This window comes from Amblyomma mixtum, chromosome 2, assembly GCF_055824585.1.
Source record: "Amblyomma mixtum isolate Tamu chromosome 2, ASM5582458v1, whole genome shotgun sequence".
Lineage (NCBI taxonomy): Eukaryota > Metazoa > Arthropoda > Arachnida > Ixodida > Ixodidae > Amblyomma > Amblyomma mixtum.
Genome location: NC_143013.1, coordinates 149,839,563 through 149,851,895, shown reverse-complemented (window position 1 = coordinate 149,851,895; position 12,333 = coordinate 149,839,563). Strand labels below are relative to the sequence as shown.

At 51.5% G+C, this 12,333-nt stretch overlaps 1 long non-coding RNA gene across 2 annotated transcripts in view; it reads right to left on the bottom strand.

Annotated features, from left to right (window-relative positions):
* Positions 1-9,148, bottom strand: part of LOC149361245 (uncharacterized) — a 28,217-nt gene extending 19,069 nt beyond the window's left edge. The window contains exons 1-2 of one of the 2 annotated variants that reach the window (XR_016288386.1): positions 9,033-9,148; positions 8,853-8,951 (exon numbers count right to left, since the gene is read on the bottom strand). This is a non-coding gene — a long non-coding RNA (uncharacterized LOC149361245). Of the gene's footprint in view, positions 1-1,541; positions 1,699-8,852; positions 8,952-9,032 lie in introns of those variants that run through there. The other variant, XR_016288385.1, reaches the window with a different exon arrangement.
* Between the last annotated feature and the right edge of the window lie 3,185 nt (positions 9,149-12,333).

The window sequence follows — 12,333 nt, the reverse complement described above, 5'->3', positions numbered from 1 at the left end:
TCGAATTCTCTATTGGACTCCTTATCTCCACCTACGGAAACAAGAGGAGGACGCCCTTGAGGTCATCCTTCGCAAAATTGTTAAACGTGCCCTCGACCTCCCCATCACTACTTCAAACAGCCGGCTTATGGCTCTTGGGGTGGTGAATACTTTCCGGGAACTCCGGGAGGCGCACCTTACAAACCAGTACACGCGCTTGTCGCTAACGGAGTCGGGTCGCCGCCTTCTTGCTCGACTCCATATCCAACACACCCCTCCAATGGAAGACAGGTTTCGCATCCCGGAACTGTGGAGACGTGCCCTCCACGTGCGGCCTATTCCAGCAAACATGTCACATGAAGACCATAATGGTCGGCGCCTGGCACGAGCGGAAGCGCTAGCCCGATATTATGGCAACAAAACAGGTGTATACTACGTGGACGCCTCCGGCCCTCACCACGGGGGATGGTACACGGCCGCGGTAGTTCACAACAGCAACACAGTTAACGGCCTAACTTTCAGAGCCCGCAGTGCAACACAAGCAGAAGAGGTCGCGATTGCTCTCGCGGCCTCACATTCCAATTCAAAATACATAATCACCGACTCACGAGGGGCCTGTCGGAACGTCGAACAAGGCTGCACTCCCTTCCTAGCCTATCGAATATACCAAAATTGCATACGGGATACGGACCCCGCACACCGTCACCTCATATGGGCCCCTGCTCATCAGGGGTTGGCAGGAAACGAGGCAGCAGACGCAGCCGCCCGCGCGCTCTCTCACCGGGCTGTTTTCTCCTCCCCGTCCGATCAGGAACCCGATTTTAATCCGGTCTATACATTCAAAGATATTACAACATATTATCAAAATTGTCATCGCCTTTACCCTAGCCCATGTAAAGGCCTGAAGAAGGCGGATGAGCGGCTCCTTCTCCGCCTTCTCACCAATACATTGCTGTGCCCGGCAGCCCTAAAACATTTTGACCCCTCCTTTAGCGGCAGCTGCCCACACTGTAGTGCAGTGTCTTCTGACACTTATCACATGGTGTGGGCCTGCCCCTCCAACCCCGCTATTCCCCCCATCCCCAACCCAACCCGGGAGGACTGGGAGGCGACCCTGCTCGGCTTCCACGACTTACAGGCCCAACAAGCCTTAGTCGGGCGCGCCCGGGCGGCGGCCACCGCCACTGGGGTCCCATACTAGGGACCTCCACCTAGTGTTTGTAAGGATCGGTTCCTTACGGGCTGATCTAAACATACCTCCTGCTCATTCGTAATAAATGTTTTCACCACCACCACCACCCCGCGACGAATGAAAGCGTCTTGGAACGCAGTGCGCCGCGTGTACAGGTAACGCGTGGCTACCGGCTTTTTGAAGAAACGAAATGGCGCAGTAATTCTCTGTCATCTCGGTGGACACCCTAACCGCACCGTAAAGGAAGGGAAGAACGCCAGCACCCGTTCGCCACGATGCCTTGTTGCGACTGAAAGAAAGAGAACTTGTAGAACGCCGCCGGGCTCGCCATTCTGCGGCATAGGCGCGTTGCTTAGCCAACCGCTCTTGCCTTTCTTTTTCTTCATCTGTCTCCTCAGCACGGCGCCGGCGTTTGCGCGTAGCACGTCGCTCCAGCGACGCCTTGTACAACTCCTCAGACATGACTAAGCGGAGCGCGCCAGCGGTGCCCCGTTTATCCTCTCCTAACGAGCGCCCTCACGCGGCGGGCCGAGGAGGCCGTCACGTGGTAGCCGCCGCGCCGAGCGAAGGAACGACTACGGCCGAACAGACGAGTTGGAGCCCCTGCTCTCCTCTGGTCGTGACGTCACGCTGTCACGTGGTCGTGCGCCGAGCGAAGGAACGACTACGGCCGAACAGACGAGTTGGGGCCCCTGCTCTCCTGTGGTCGTGACGTCACGCTGTCACGTTGTCGTGCGCCGAGCGAAGGAACGACTACCGCCGAACAGACGAGTTGGGGCCCCTGCTCTCGTGTGGTCGTGACATCACGCTGTCACGTGGTCGTGCGCCGAGCGAAGGAACGACTACGGCCGAACAGACGAGTTGGGGCCCCTGCTCTCGTGTGGTCGTGACGTCACGCTGTCAAGTGGTCGTGCGCCGAGCGAAGGAACGACTACGGCCGAACAGACGAGTTGGGGCCCCTGCTCTCCTGTGGTCGTGACGTCACGCTCGAACGACTACGGCCGAACAGACGAGTTGGGGCCCCTGCTCTCGTGTGGTCGTGACGTCACGCTGTCAAGTGGTCGTGCGCCGAGCGAAGGAACGACTACGGCCGAACAGACGAGTTGGGGCCCCTGCTCTCCTGTGGTCGTGACGTCACGCTGTCACGTGGTCGTGCGCCGAGCGAAGGAACGACTACGGCTGAACAGACGAGTTGGGGCCCCTGCTCTCCTGTGGTCGTGACGTCACGCTGTCACGTGGTCGTGCGCCGAGCGAAGGAACGACTACGGCCGAACAGACGAGTTGGGGCCCCTGCTCTCGTGTGGTCGTGACGTCACGCTGTCACGTGGTCGTACGCCGAGCGAAGGAACGACTACGGCCGAACAGACGAGTTGGGGCCCCTGCTCTCCTGTGGTTGTGACGTCACGCTGTCACGTGGTCGTGCCACGTGACAGCGAAGGAACGACCTCCGCCGACGGCAGAAAAGTGCTAGCAATATTGCTTTCGCAATAAAAAGCACTGACTGGCCGACGCGACCACAGTGTGCAGACTTTAAGGACTAAATGTTTATCCTCGAAACCATTAAGGAGACGGCTGGAACATCGACGTCTTTGGTCCCCGTTAATGAGTTACTCCCCGCTGTCTCTGTTGCTGCCCGTGCGGACGCTAAAGCCTTGCCGCAAGAAAGGTATACTGGAATCGTAGTGACTGGCGGCTTGGAATGCCGCTGCTTGTCAGAGAAAGGAAAAAGAGGTAAAATATAGCTTTTGATGTTCTGCTTAAAAGGTATACCGTTCAGCTCCTGTCTACAGCCAATAAAGTTGCCTATTCTGCGCCAAAACGCGAACGACAAAGTGAAGTTCGCGGTGCCGTGTTTTGTTTGCTGCATCCGGTCGCTTTATGGGAATGCCCATTAAGTCCTTTTTCTTAGGCCCTCCGTACAACCGCACAGAAAGGGGTCAGTTAACCCAGCGGGAGAAGGGAGGCGCCGAATGGCGGGGGATTACAGGAGACGTCAAACTCCCCTCATGGACGGAGTCGTTAGGCGGCATCCTGTGTGCACGTGTGTACGGCGAGGCTGACCCGCGTCACAGTGCGTGGCTCTTTGTACCATGTCTGCAGCGGCATGCTTTGACCTATTGTCACGCTAGCTGCAGGCATGAGGAGCGACGATGGGAAAGAGATGGATTGAAGTGGCTTTCCTCGAACTTGGCGGCAACCGGACGTTGGGAAAGCGAGTGTTCGCGAAGCTCGCAGCGGGAAAGCATAATTATCCGAAATCGTGATGGTGGAAAGTGTGCATATGTGTACAGTGTCGCGATGAGTTACCTTCTTTCCCCAATCATTCATTAGTTGTGTTATTCTTTCCCCAACTGCTGATTGGTGGTATTTTCCTTTCCCCAATAAGTTATTGGGTGGATGTTTGTATAGTACTTGATTGGTTATTCTCCCACCGAGGGCGGGGACATAGGATTTAAAACCCGCTGCTTCGGCAGGACCGAGGGCTGGTTTCGTCACCTAGAACTGCGAGCCAGTCTAGTGTAAATATGTTTTCTCCTTGCTTGTATCCTCCTTTGTGCTTTTAATTGTTATAAAAAGTTAACCTCTCCTAAAGTGTCCTCTTGCAATGTGATTAAGCAAAACGAATCTGCAAGACGTCAAGAATCCTTCAATAATCATCATTAACCCAATTTCCCTCTACGAGATCAAGAGGGAATCCAACTGGCGCAGTCGCGACAGGATTTGCTACGTCTTCCTGCTCGGGGTATCTGACGGAGGGGCGGAGGATCAAGTCGGTGGACAAGCTGCAGAGCGGTACGTCCTAAAGGAGGAACGTCAGCGTCATAGAGCGACGTTGAAAGCTTCATGAGACTGCTGGTCATTGTCAACGGGACGTAGGAGGCTCAAGTCGGCGAGGAGCTGAAGGAGCCAGGCGACCGACGTGTCGTGGAGGTGCCTAGTCCGTGAGCTGCGGAAGGAACCAGGCGTCCACGTTGAGGTTCAAGAGAAGAACCAGGAGACCAGCAAGTCAAACGAGGCAGGACAAGTCAGCGAGCTGCTGTGAGAGCCGGGGCTCAACTCAACTCATCCGCATCGAGGAGCCCGCTGTCGTCACTCAGGGCGACGTGACTACCGTGGCAGAGGAAAGCAACCTGCGAGGTAGGAGACCTTTCTGCTTCCTCCGAATTCACCATGTCGGTGTAGTGTTTTCGTGCTATAGATGATAGCACGGAAAAGGGAGATGGCTGCCGTGCGGTACGATCGGGAGGGCATGATGCGATGTTTGGAGACTGAGCAGAAGGCAGAACAGCTGCTTGAAATTGGCAAGTTGAAACTCGAAATTGAACGAGAAAAGATAAAACTTGCACAGATGCAATCTAAATTCAACCAGGGAACGAAATCTGATAGAGGGATGTTATTGGCAGCAGTTCAATGTTTTGACTGCATGGAATTTGGGCATCTAATGATTGACTGTCCGAAATCGAAGCGAGAACAGCATGTTCCCGTATTGAGAGTGACCTGTGGGCCAATGGCTATAGGTGTGAAAGCTGCAGCGTTTAGGCAGCAGGGCCCAACCGTGTGTGCCATGCCAGGAGAGATGGCCGAGGGCATAGGGGCGTTAGTCACGCCTTTGAAGCGCTGCTTGTCAGAGCAAGCCGAGATAGAGGAGACCCAGGAGGCTCAGGAGTGTTTTGTTTGTGAACAGGAGTTCAGCATTGAGCAAGAACAGGTTGGCGCAAACTCTGGCGCAGCTGTAACGCTCGACGAAGAGCTAGAGCAGGCGCGCATAACGGGAACACCCTTTGCAGGCGAAGGCAAGCTGGCTGCCAAAGATGAATCGGTTAGCCAGCCGGAGCTGACACTCTGCGCAGTGACAGCAGATGTAGCTGACGGTGTAGCGAAGTTGGTGACACCTGAGACGCACTCGCTGTTAGACCAGATAGAAAGAGAGCGGCTACATCAAGAAAATGAGAGAGCTGATTTGGAAGAGCATTTCAAAATTCGAGACAAATCTGAGACGCCGGTAGAGCTTGAGGCCAATTCGGTAGCTGCAAAAGTTTTTGCAGCAGATTGTGAGCTAACAACGAGCGATGAGGCTGCATTTGATGCCGAGGAAGGAAGGAATGCGCGTTTGATCACTGCAATGGTTTTCGAAGCTGATAAGGAATTGCAGGATTCGGATAATGCGTCTGTCCCTGTGGGTATCGACGTGGAGGAGACACAGTATGCTTCATCGCCAGAAGTGGGGAAGCAAGCTGGTGAAGGTAGTTGTCAGAAAAGAAGGCGTGACAGCACGATTTTCTTTGAAGCGAACGTCGGTGGGCACCTGTACGAAGAGCTAGCGCTACTTGAATCTCGATGCAAAACTGCATGTGAAGTAGCCGATGAGAGGCCTGAACGAAATGTAAAATTGAAAGGGAGGTGCAGACGCAGACGCGCAGCAAGGAGCCTGAAAGATGTTTTCTATCTTCCCGAGGTCACCTCAATTACATTCTTCTTGCCTGTCCCTCAGACATTCTCCATAGGAATCAGCAACTCTCCAAGTCGTGTACCGAGCACAAAGGATCGCCGTGCGCCGAGAGCTCGTGACCACCTGGAGGGTATATAGCGCCCCCCTCCCCCGCCCCTTATTCCACCAAATTGATGAATAGAAATTATTTCGACCTCCCTCTCTTTACATCTTGCTCGAAAGACCTTGTTTTCCCCGGCCGATTTCGCTTCTCCTTTGCTGTCTCTTTCTCTCAATGACACTTCTTCATCGGCTTACATTTCCCCGGTTAAGCGGATAATGCAGACGCGAGGCCAGCAGCAATCTTCGTAGCCCGCGGGGAGCCAGTCAGCTCTACTAATCTGATAGCGGCGGCAGCCTTTGCAACCGGCGTTGTCCCGGATAATTCGGAATTTTGGACCAGTCTTCTGGACAAAGCCCAAAAGAAACAAGTTTTGTTTCGAGATGTAGGCGGCTAGAAGTAATTTCTGCCAGTTTGGGGCAACGATCTGACATGGTGAATTCTGGAATGTGCAGATTGGTCTTCAGCCTTGTGTGTGCGGGTTGAAATATCCGCTGTGTACGCGCATGTGTGCGTGCTGGTGTACTGACCGGACAGCCGGCGCATGTGTGCGTGTTGGTGGACTGACCGGACAGCCGACGTACGTGTGTGTGCGTGCGTATGTACTTTTGTTGTTGGACACCGTGGCTGAACTTTAATGTCCCACTGACAACAAGTGTCTGTGTGACATTCTTGGTTGGGAGGAGTGAAGTTCGCGGTGCCGTGTTTTGTTTGCTGCATCCGGTCGCTTTATGGGAATGCCCATTAAGTCCTTTTTCTTAGGCCCTCCGTACAACCGCACAGAAAGGGGTCAGTTAACCCAGCGGGAGAAGGGAGGCGCCGAATGGCGGGGGATTACAGGAGACGTCAAACTCCCCTCATGGACGGAGTCGTTAGGCGGCATCCTGTGTGCACGTGTGTACGGCGAGGCTGACCCGCGTCACAGTGCGTGGCTCTTTGTACCATGTCTGCAGCGGCATGCTTTGACCTATTGTCACGCTAGCTGCAGGCATGAGGAGCGACGATGGGAAAGAGATGGATTGAAGTGGCTTTCCTCGAACTTGGCGGCAACCGGACGTTGGGAAAGCGAGTGTTCGCGAAGCTCGCAGCGGGAAAGCATAATTATCCGAAATCGTGATGGTGGAAAGTGTGCATATGTGTACAGTGTCGCGATGAGTTACCTTCTTTCCCCAATCATTCATTAGTTGTGTTATTCTTTCCCCAACTGCTGATTGGTGGTATTTTCCTTTCCCCAATAAGTTATTGGGTGGATGTTTGTATAGTACTTGATTGGTTATTCTCCCACCGAGGGCGGGGACATAGGATTTAAAACCCGCTGCTTCGGCAGGACCGAGGGCTGGTTTCGTCACCTAGAACTGCGAGCCAGTCTAGTGTAAATATGTTTTCTCCTTGCTTGTATCCTCCTTTGTGCTTTTAATTGTTATAAAAAGTTAACCTCTCCTAAAGTGTCCTCTTGCAATGTGATTAAGCAAAACGAATCTGCAAGACGTCAAGAATCCTACAGCAATCATTATTAACTAAATTTCCCTCTACGAGATCGAGAGGGAATCCAACTGACAACATGTTCACGACTGTACAGCTGCGAAGCGCTGGGCGTCCATACATGCATTGCCCGGTCGATTGACTTTTTGTGTATAAAACTGTCACAAGCGCGCAGTATATGTTGTAAAATTTGGTAATTGCTACTGTGGAAGCCTGTGACAATAAAATAGCCCCACGTTGTGTGAAAATAGAAATAGGTGTGTTGAAATCCAGTGGCAAAAACGTATATCATGTCGATCATGTATGACTGACATATTGCGCGCTGCGGAACAGTTTTGGCTGTGGCGTATGTATTTCTTGTTCATTGCCTGCCCTGAGATTTATGAATACAGTGTGATCTAAAAAGAGAGTCCAAATTGCTTGCGTTGCCACGTGAACATGAAAGCATCGCCGGTGCTGCTAAATCACCAATAAAGGTGATTTGGTGATTAGGGGTGCTTTAGATAACATTTTTATACCTCACGAATGTAAGTGACGCTCTGGGCGAAGTTTTCAGGCGTAGAACGAATTTTTACTTAGGCGTGTGTGACTGCCCTTCTTGTCTTCCACAACCTCTGGAGCCTGTGGACTGAGGCTCATAATCATATCAAAGCGGAAGTTTGGCTAGTTGATAATGATCTTTTGAACACACAATACCTAGCACCTTAGGACTCAAAGGAAAGAACAGGCCAGTCCCGCTTACACCGACCAAGCTTATACAAAGGCTCAGGGTGGCCTCCCTAGAACAGCTGTTGTTGTAAAAACCGGGCAGTGTCCAGAGTTTCCGATCTCAATCATAAAAGAGGCTTTTTTTCTTTTTCTGCGCTCCGAGGGTGAACAGTTGGTCTGGTGTGCTTCTCGCACTGCAAGAATCGCTACACCCTATTTGCTGTTTTAATACTGCCCATGCATTTGATTCCTTCCTGTCTGCTCTCCACAAGAACCAACAGTTAATGTAAACTAGTCTCTTAAAGACAAGGCCTCATCCCTTTTGGTCTATTTCTATGATTTCTGTGCTTCTGTATGCGCTGTACTATACCTTCCATGCAATAAAAACTCCCAAAATTCACAGAACTGTCGCCTATTCTTCTTAGGTGACATCTGCTTGCTCTGAATGCGGGCAGATGCCGCGAGATCGCCAGACCGGCTCGAGCGTTCTTGGCAAAGTACATTTAAGACAGGAACGTACTCCCTTGCTTATTCATGAAAATTTCAAACAGGAAGATTTTATGACAAGCATGAAACTTCCTTTAGGATTAGAACCTTAAGAACCCTATAATTATTTTTATCGTTGAATGTCCTAATTTCTCCGTGGTGTCATCGGCATCGAACAGGGGCAAATAATTTTTGGTCATTGAGTACCACAGTTTTTCGGTGATATCACGAAATTACGTTCGCGTGCTGCTCAGGGAACGGCAGGAAGCCTTGTCAACTACACCTCCCCGCCCACTTCGTCATTACTTCTAGTCGTATCACATCCCCTGCGTGTAAGCAACAAGGCTTGAAGCTCTCACAAGAGGCGCATGTTGAGACATGAATGAGAAAGAAATATCATTCTCAGCGCTTCTTGCTGTCGTATCACGCTGGCATTGGAAGAGACACCTGCTTACCAATGGCTGCTTCTGCAGGTCGATTTCAGGCTCTGCCACCTTGGTATCCTCGGCGTGAAGAGCATTTTCCGCAACATGGATCAAGGGATCGACCGCTTCCTGCGGGGAAGTGTGCAGCAGTGGTTCGGAAACAAATTTATATCGTTTCTGAAAATTTACCGAACTCAGCGTTAATAATACCTAATTGATATCCACTGCAACCATTTTTTCTTTCACTCCATCGCAGTTAAGCGAAAATATCGGCATGCGTCTCTGCGTGGCCAGCGAGCGAATCCTGCGGCGCGGGCAGAGAGAAGAGCCCTAGTAAGCCCCGGTACGAGAGGGAATATGCGCCGGCGAAGGTGCACGCGCCGGCCGGTACCCAGCGAACGGCGAGTGCGGAGAGTGAGAAAAAATGGCTGAGGCTTAGCTAAGGTTAAGCCTAGTCAGATGCGAAGCATATTGATGGCTAGGCTTGGTAATACATGGCTTTCCTTGGTTGAATGCTTGGTCATTTTAATACAACCACTAGAAGCCTTCGTCGTGGTGGAAGACAACGGCATGGGTACAGCGGAACGCCGACTAACCCCGAGACGCGCGTTGGGTGAGCGCCTGGATTGCCACGGAAGCCGCATCCGCCTGCCCGGTGGCTGCCCAGTGGAGCGAGCGTTTCACCTACACCGAGTGTGAACGCGCGTTCGAAATGAGCGGGAATGCCACTCGAGGACATTCCGGCGTCTGTGCGATGGCATCGTTCTCCCTCTTCCAGCGCGTGACGGCGATCTGTCGTGACGTCATCGTGTCACGTGGTGTGGCATCATCGTGTCGCGTAATTTGGAGGCGCACAACCACAGCGACGGCGCGAGGTGGGCCCCCGTTTCTCCACTGTCGTGACGTCATCGTGTCACGTGGTGTGGCATCATCGTGTCGCGTAATTTGGAGGCGCACAACCTCAGCGACGGTGCGAGGTGGGCCCCCGTATCTCCACTGTCGTGACGTCATCGTGTCACGTGGTGTGACGTCATGTATCACGTGATTTGGAGGCGCACAACCACAGCGACGGCGCGAGGTGGGCCCCCATTTCTCCACTGTCGTGACGTCATCGTGTCACGTGGTGTGACGTCATGTATCACGTGATTTGGAGGCGCACAACAACAGCGACGGCGCGAAGTGGGCCCCCGTTTCTCTACTGTCGTGGCGTCATCGTGTCACGTGGTGTGACGTCATGTATCACGTGATTTGGAGGCGCATAACCACGGTGAAGGGCTGAAGTGGTAGCTAAAGTAGTATGCTTCGCATAAAATCGGCGCCAATAGCGAGAACGCGTCATCGGCTGACCCAACGCGGCATGCCAAGTGGTAAATTGGTTTTTGAGGACAGGAAATGGCCCAGTATCTGTCTCACATACCTCGGTGGACACCTGAACCGCGCCGTAAGGGAAGGGAGGAAGGTGACAGTGGGAGAAGAAATGTGTATAGTGGAACAAATGTAAAATCATCACATAATTACCAGCGAGCTACAGAGCCAACCAAAGCGAAGCAAGATGCAAATGCAGCAAATGTTAAGCATAAAACCATTATTCAGCCATAAAAGCTAGCCATGTAAAGCGAAATAAACTTGCGCAACTTAAATGCAATTGAATGAGGCAAATGGGAAAAGTATGAAATTGAAAAGCGTCAAATACAAGAGCGTCAAGTATAAAAGCATCTAAAGGGAAAGGTATATGCGAAAAGTACATACGCTTAAGCGTTTCGTGCCATCTGACCATCTGAGCGTTTGCAAGTTTTTGGCCTGCTTCTTGTAGGAATCTAAGCACTTCGACAAAGTTTCTGACGGAAAGGAATGTACAGGCGCGGACAAAAGTAAACTGAGCACGCAACTGTCTTCGAATATTTTTCACGCATCACCTAATTGAAATTTCCAGCAGTGGTACGCGCATGCTGGTAGAGGAGGTTGGTGGGCTTTCTTGTAGACAAACAACGCTTCTTCATTCCCAATGGAGAAATCGTGATTGCACGTCGAACGAAATAGCGTGCTCCATTTACTTATGGCCGCGCCTGTACATCACACTTCAGAAGCGAACGGGGGTCGTCGAAAAGCACTAAATAAAACAAATAAAACTACCACGGTGCATTCCTCGCAGCTTTTGAAACTTATTTTAATTCCTTCCTTTTTTTATTTTTCATTTGTGGCGTCATGCTTCCGTTTAACACGTCGACCGACTCTGACTACACGTCCTCGCCGACCTCTAGGAATAATCGTCTTGACACTGTAGAGGCTCACGGCGAAAAGAACTTCATTCTTAATGACCCGGAGTTGCCGCCGAACGTTCGTCTAACGCTATCACGTTAATAGATGTCGCTTTTGAGTACTCTGTACGCATAAGCATGCGCTCTTATTGGCTGGTTGATGGCCGTTACTACTTTTAAATCCCCTCTTCTAAATTGGAAGAGGGTGTAAACGGCTGATGCGTCGATGTACTCGGCTTAAGTAGTTCTTCGTGGTAGTTTATAAAATCAAAATTCTTACTTCTGGTCCCTTCGTGTGCATCCTTGAATGGTGCTTCTTCCTCTTGGTTTTGGAGTGGCCTAGCGAGTAGTTGCTCTTGTCGTCGGGCGCCTGAAGGAGAAAAGTAACGATAGGCACCACACAACAACACACTGTAAGCTGCTTAGTATGCTTAGTACCAGACCGCACCCCCCCCCCCCCCCCCCCCCCCCCCATCTGGCGCGCGCTTTCGTTCTCCTTTTTCCCTCTTGCAGCGGTGGGGCGCGCCTCCCGCGCCGCAGCTCCGTTACTCAGAGAATAAACGGTTGAACAGCACAGACGTCTTGTCTTGTCTGAGGATCTTCGAGCAGCTTCCGCCCTACACCTTAAACCGTGCGTGGTGTGCACCAAGACTTTTTTTCCCCAGCTTTTTAAAATGTCCATCGTTTTGCTCATTCTTTATTTCTTGGTACTTCAACAATTGTTGCAGTACCAAGCTTAAGTGAGGCACATACAGCGTCTTTGCTTTCCTGATATCCTCCCCAAACGCGAGCCGCGAGAGACTAGTGATGAGCATAGCGATGAGAAAACTCTACTTCAAGGACGCTGGTGCGCACTACATGGAAACAGAAGTGCCCATGTTTGCCGCACTTACACCCAAAAAAAAAGGGACATACACTATCATCTTCGTCTTCGCCACGACCGCCATTGTTTCGCCTGATCTTGGGTACATTAATCGAGCCATCGGTCGATAGCTGTGTTGTGCAGTCAGTTGATAGTGTCATAAGTTCGTGGGTAGAATCGCACTATTAGCATGTGTATATTCTCTCCTACTTTTTATTCAGTTTTCTTTCAAGCATAAAATGACTGTTCTACTTATTGCTCATTTATAAGCGCACCAAATAAAAATATAAACATTCTCTATGCCTCCTTTGGTCACGGTGACTGTTGGCTTGCTCTATGCGCATGTCCTAAGAAGCTGCTCCTGTTCCTACCCTTGTCTGCTAAATAAGCT